Raw genomic sequence first — 7,425 nt, 5'->3', positions numbered from 1 at the left:
TGATGATGATGATGATGATGATGATGATGATGATGATGATGATGATGTCTGCCTGAAAGTGACTACAGCAGCTGAGGGATTTGGGGAGTTGTTGTCCAAAGCTTTATTTGGACTTAACAGTTTTACTTGAATGTAAAGAGAAGCAAAAGAATTACAGTATGTTGTTGCTGTTGTTGTGTAGAATAAGGAATTTCCACAGGTATTTCTTGTTACCTGGTTGCTAGACAAGTGACACCTTTTGAAATTTCATTTCCTATATGACTATTAAAGGTACAAGAGCCTTCTCCAGTTTCAGTCTGGCATCTCTACATCTTTCTGCCATCAAACTAAAACTGACATAAACACCCGTCATCCTTGGGCAGCTATCAGGACAGCATGTCCAAGTAGTACCAGTCAGTTTTTTAGTAGTACCAAACTTTTTTTTGTAGCCACTTCTTAAATTTTCCACATTACCCACTGCCTATTTTTGTTCTGGGGCATTGTGAGAAGGTACAACATTGCTGCTTGGAGTACTGCCATGTACCTAGATAATTATGCCCACAAAGGACTGTCAGAGAACATTTTGTCCTGGAACCCCACAAACTGGAGGCAATCCTATAGTAAACATTTCCATCCACATGGACATCATGGGAACCAAGAAGCCAGATATAGCAACGACAACCAGGTAGCTGGTCCATGAGTTTAAAACTGATTTTATTTTGTGCAATCCTTTTTGCAAAGCAACCAAACATCCACTTTCTTTGAAAGCCTTCCTCTACCATGGTGGTGCAAAAAGTAAGAGAGAAGAGAAGAAACAGCCAGAAAAAATCTAATAATGAAGCCAAAGGTTGCAGTCACCAGGTCTACAGTTAAACTCAGTCACAGGATTGAAGACTGTGGACCACATGGATTGCTTTGACTGCACAGGTCATGAAAAGCTATGGAACACTCTCAAAGGCATGGGAGTGCCACTACATTTCATAGACCTGATGAGAAATCTGTACTTAGAATAAGACTGAGACTACTGTTAGAACAGAATATGGAGAAACAGGGGTTCCCAATCAGCAAAGGGGTCAGGCAAGGCTGCATTCTATCACTCTACCTGTTCAACGTGAATGCAGAAAATATCATACGAAGTGCAGGTCTGGACTCAGAAGAAGGAGGAGTGACGATAGGAGGAAATAACACAAACCATCTAAGATATGTGGATGACACCATACTACTAGCAGAAAATATCATAGACTAGGGTCCAAAACACACTGCAGAAGTAACCAGTTTGACACTGTTTTAACTGTCCTGGCTCAGTGCTAGGGAATTATGGGAACTGTAGCCTTGTGAGACATTTAGTCTCCTCTGTGAGAGAGCTCGGGTCTCACAATTCCCAGGATTTCCTAGCACTGAGCCAGGGCAATTGAAGCGATCTTAAACTGGATTATTTCTGCAGTGTGTTTTAGACTTTGGAACACTTACTAAGGAAGCTCATGGAAGAAAGTGCAAAAGGCAGGCTTCCTGTTGAACACAAACAAAACAAAAATAAAGACCACGGAGGGGCTACATAAATTCAACCTAGATAAATGAGGAAACCAAAAGAATAAAAAGATTTCCCATACCTTGGATCAAATATTGATCAGAATGGAAACAGCATTCGAGAAACAAGAAGAAGGCTAGGAATGGGAAAGACAGCCATGAAAGAACTAGATAAGATCCTAAAGTGTAAAGTTATACAACTGAGCACTAAAGTTAGAATTGTCCAAGCCATTATATTCCCCATTACTATATATGACTGTGACAACCAAACAGTGAAGAAAGCCAATAGAAAGAAAATCAATTCATTTAAGATGTGGTGATGGAGAAAAGTGCATTTAAAACAGGGTGATGGAGAAGACTGTGGACAGCCAAAAGACAAACAAATGGGTCCTCGGATAGATCAAGCCTGAACTCTCCTTGGAAGCCAAGATGATGAAACTGAGGCTGTTGTACTTTGGCCCCATCATGAGAAGGCATGACTCCCTAGGGGAAAAAACAATAATGCTAGAGAAGGCAAAAGGCAGTAGAAAGAGTGGAAGACCACATTTCAGATGGACCTACAGGACCTAAGCAGAGCAGTGGAAGATAGGGAGACTTGGGGACATCTCATCCACAGGGTCATCATGTGTTGGGGCCAACTAGAGGGCAGTTAACAACAACAACAACAACAAGGTTGAGCCCTTCCCAGAAGGCATCTGACTCCATCCTGGCTTCTGAGGGAGAGAGGGGGTGGGCCAATGCCATCAGGCCTCCCCAAAGGAACTGAGCCCTTCCCAAAAGTCATCTGGATCTGGCTCCATCCTGGCTTCTGAGGGAGAGAGGGGTGGGCCAATCCCATCAGGCCTCCCCAAAGGAACTGAGCCCTTCCCAGAAGGCTTCTGGCTCAATCCTCCACTCCCTTCCCCTTTTGTCTTCTTAGATTTGTAAACCTGGAGGCAGGAACCATCTAATTAAGAGATGGGTATGTACAGTGCTTTGGAATTTACCGCTTTATAAATAAATAAATAAAATAAATAAATAAATAAATAAATAATAAATAGGTTGCCAAATTAAATAGGGGAATGAACTTCAGTTTTGTAATAATTGTTAAAATGCAATGTTAGTAGTGTTGGTTGTCCATGCAAGCAACACCTGCGAAATTACCTCTATACATAACCATTAAAGGTACTAGAGTCCCTGTGCTTTATTTACCTGGCAAGCGTAACATTCGATAGTAGGCAGTAAGTATGAATTACATCTAGCAGTATGTTCAGTGGCGCCATTTTTCTGAAGAATCAGGCTCTTTTTCTGCAAAGAAAACGAAACCCCAAGACTGACCGTACACAGGCCCGGAAGCCCAACTATCGCCCCAACTAAGAGTAAATTCCACTGAATCATGGATTTATTGTAAGTGTGGACGTACCATTCAATTGTTGGTGCACTCGAGCGAAACAAGCAATGACTGAAGCCTCAGAGATCCCTCCATTGCCTTGTTGTAGCACCCAGGTTCTGGAGAAGATTCCACAGAGCAAGGAAATCAAGAATAGTCTCATGGTGTGGACAAAATTTGTCACTGAACAAATCACATGGATTTGCGGTCCCATTATGTGACTGCTCAGTCAAAAGGTTCGTTGGGGTTCAATCAGGGATAAACGGTAAGGGTGAGGGATAGTCAGAGACTTAAAAAAATGGTGCAAGTAGATTGCCCAGACTAGCACGTTCTGCTTCGTTGGTGGTAAAGAAGTGTCATTGACAAAAGGTAATAAATGGCAGAAAGACTACGAATGGAAGATACCTAGTGTCTTCTAGGTTCCCTGCTTTGTGAAAATGCAAATCCCTCCTTATTCGATAGCCTATTTAATCAAATTCCAGGGAAAACATACGGAACCCATTATTCATGACATCTTATTTTTGGTGATGACTGGTTATGTAAACACTCCTTAATAAAGCTTAACAAGATTTTTGTTGGGTAGATCTCCCACATCCTCTTCCTCTGGTTTATTGATAATTTGGAATGCTACATAGGACAATTTTTAGTAGCTTTGAAAAATCTTAGAAAAAACAAAAAAAAAAAATCCACCCCCCCACGTTTTTCTGTCCTCCGTTATTTTAGGTTTATATGTGGTGGGGATGAAGGAAAGTAAGGTGCACACACAAGTTGCTCATTCTTCTGGGGAGTGGGGCACACCTTGCAGACACTGGGAAACTAATGGGCCCAATAGACCAGGCCAAAAATAAAGCCTGCTTTGGGTCAAGTTGGAGTTATGCTGTTTAATGCGCATGTTCCGACTAAGAGTTCCAGAAGCCATAGCAGCCAGTGCTCCAGTCCTAAGGAACTGGAGCACACTTTGGCAACCAATTTTTGGCCGCTTAAGATGCATGTGTACATTTAAAGAGCATCCTCAAAAGTGACCCAAGAGCAGCGTATGTTTCTGTCTGTGTCGAAAAAAGACCCTATAGTTGTCTTAAAATAAGCAATGAGGGACGTCGAGCATTTAAAAGGCTTTTAATGGTTGTTTTCTGGGGGCGGTCCAAATACCTTTGGAGAATGCAAGAGGTCATATATCTGATGTTATTATGATTAGTTTTAAAAATCACCAAATGAAGTGGGATATGCTGGAAGGATGAGACCTCCAGTTGAAAGGCACTCAGCCAATTACGTGGAACACAAGCACAAATATTAAAACACTAGTAATTCTAATGAAGCAACTGACTGAAGCTGAAAGGACTTCACCCCCTTGGGGCCCCCCCCCTGATATGCTCAGATGGGAAAGGAGAATCTGAATTAAATCAACGATATAAATAAATCAGGAATGGAGACGCATGAATGGGTAAGCTATAAAACAAGAAATGAACATAAGTATAAACATTGCCATACTGGGTTGAACAGGAATAGGACAATTTCAGTCAGACAATTTCAGTGGCTTACTTGGAATGACCACTTAAGAAGAATGAGTGGCAAGATGAACTAAAAGCAATCCCGTGATAATGCAAAGTTGAGCAAATAATATAAATAAAACACATAGAAAATAATCAATAGGACAACATCCCAAAGTTTAAGTTTAGGTACAGAAACAAAGGATGGAAAGATTCTATGCTGGAGTCCAGGAGAAACTGATCACACTCAAAGACTGGAATGTTTTGATTAATCATGGAAACGTTAATTCAAAAGTGAAAACAGAGCAATGAACCAAACATTGTTGGGCAATTTGCCTACAATAAAGAATGGAAAAAACAAAGCAGATACGCTACTAAAATCAGCTTGACAAAGTAAAGAACTCCTTTTAATTTGGATACAGTTACAAATTTGAACACAGAAACCACTAAAAGTTTTTCCAGATGTACAGTAAATAGAAATGTCTTGAGAAAGACAATGTTTCTTTACTTAAGAAAGGGTCGGTAACTTTCCCAGGCACCAGGAAAGCATTGGCTCTCAAGAGAGTGAGTTTCTGTGGCTAAGGGAGTTAAATATTTATTACATGTCCTTTGATTTCCTTTTGTCCCTGTCTCCTGATGGCCAAGAAGGGGAGTGGCCTCTACGCTGCATTGATATCTCCTCTAGACCACCTTTTCTGACAGATAAGAACATCTTAGAAAAAGTAGCCTGTGACTTAACAACCTATTTTCTCTCCTGTTGGTTTTTAACCACGTTGCCCTGATGAAGAAGCTAAGTGGGGATTTTGAAAGCTTGCATGATGCGTATTTTGTGCTTTTTTTTTGTATGACCCAATGAAGATTTTGGCTGTTGTTTGTGGATGTGTAATTGTTGCATGTTGCTCGACTAATCTAGCTACCCCCTGAATATCAAATATTGTGAGGCCAACAGTTGGTCTTTTCAACCTTTCTTCAGATAGCCAGAAGACACCTGTGTATGTAGCATTACCAGACAGCAATACAGAATCAAGTATACTACAGAAGGGGAAGCAGAAGATTGAGACGTTCCGGTTGTCTGCAAAACAAGACCAGGAATAATTCTAGCTACAAATGATAAACTCTAATATAAATTAAATTAAATGAGACAATTAATTAGTGTAGCCAAGAGTCTGATTAGGGGAATTTATTATTGTTATGATATAGCTCAGTATCAACAAGAGGGGCGCTGCTACCGACCAGTCCGCGAGGCATCTCCCATCGTGTATACGGAGAAGACCAGGAATTCCAGAAATTGGAGCAGAGACAAAACTTCTATTTTAATATCTAATTTATTAATAGTAAAAACAACACACAACTTCTTACACACACCAAGCAACAAGGCTCGGAAAACAGAAATAGTGTGGGGAAAGATTCAGGCTTCACTAGGGCTAATAATCACCAAATGTAGATTCGCCTCAGAAATCAAAGGTGAAGAAAGGAGATGGGAGAAGTCATTCCACAACAGGGGTTTGAAGTGAAAATGCCGATGTCCAAGGCAGGTGTGACTGACGTAAGTTGGAAACCTCGCAACTGCACCCAGACTTTTTGGGTTTTATAGGGCAAAAGACACATCTCGGCAAAAGGTGTGTTAATAATTACTTGTGTACACCGGAATGAGTAGGTCTATTATCTTAGTGGTCCTTAAGCTACTTGGTCAACAGACTCGGGAGGGGAGAAGCGCTCGGGGAAGGCAAAGCATTGTCCGCTTGGGCAAAATTAATCTCATCTGCCAGTTCCTAGAATAGCTGGAATACATGGTTAAGATCTAGGCCTTTAGGTATGGGATACAGTCGCCTCGCGTAGCTCTTAATGGAGACAGGCAAGCGAATTCAGCTAGGGTCCATAAGCTATCATGTTATACAAAATTTTATATAGAGCATAATAGGTAACAATAGGAATAAAGTATCATCTAAATATCCCTGTAGAATGTAAAGACCATGTACAGAAAAGATCTCACGGACTAAGCCTGAATCTGCTTCAGAAATAATGCAAGTTTAACACTGCTTTAACTACTAGGACTCAGGCATATGGAAGCCTGGGACATTTTATTGTGAAATATCAGAGCTCCTGAATGAGAAGGCGCAATAATCACATAAGCAAAATTCCTCCCAAATCCCAGTCTCCCCAAAATCCCAGAATTCCATAGCATTGAGCCATGCAGTAAAGCCATGTAAAATTGCATGTATTCTGCATATAGGATGCAGCTTAAGACTAATTGACCTTTATACTGGCAGTGATGGATGGGAGATCGATAGATGCCTCTTAGGTAGGAGAAATCAAGGGCTATAAGAATTCTTTGTGCCTTCCAGGGTTACAGTTAAGTCTTATGCAATACAAATGGCACTAAAAGTGTCTGGCCTGCATGGACTTTAATGGACCTTTTTTTTTTGGCACTAATGACAATGGTGAGAGATTCATAGTTTTGGAATTCCAAAATGTAACCAAAAAAGGCTAACATGACACTCTACATGAGCTCTTGATTTTCCACTGGGGTTGGTTCCAGGACACCCCCTCCCCCCTCTATGGATACAGAAGCCGTGTGGGATCTCAGGCCCATTAAAATACAGATGGCAAAATGGTGTCCCCGTATATAAAATGAGAAAATCAGTTTGCGTTTTGGAATTTAACTATTGTGCACCATAGAAGGTTGAATCTGCAGATAAGGACCACTGGATAGGGGGGAGAGGGGGGGGGGAGAGGGGAGAGAGGTGGGGGGGGGGGGGGGGGAGGGGAGGAGGAGGGGAGAGGAGGGGAAAGGAGGGGGGGGGGGCGGAGAGGAAACGGTATTAGAAAGAGTTTAATTTCCCACCCAATCTTAAATTCCACTTTTAATCACTTTGTGGGTGTGCATTCTGTCCTTGGTGCCTGTCAACTTGTGCAATTTGCACCTCCATGAATTTTAATCGACAGGAACACTCACCGGTAGTTGGCCATTGCCTTAGCTCCTCAAAAGGCAACCTATTAATGAGAACAGGCTTCCACTTACAACCTGCCGACAAGAGCACAAAGCATGGGCAAGAAACCTTT

This window comes from Sceloporus undulatus, chromosome 3 (genome assembly GCF_019175285.1).
Source record: "Sceloporus undulatus isolate JIND9_A2432 ecotype Alabama chromosome 3, SceUnd_v1.1, whole genome shotgun sequence".
Lineage (NCBI taxonomy): Eukaryota > Metazoa > Chordata > Lepidosauria > Squamata > Phrynosomatidae > Sceloporus > Sceloporus undulatus.
The sequence above is the reverse complement of the archived record's forward strand: the minus strand, read 5'-3'. Positions refer to the sequence as shown.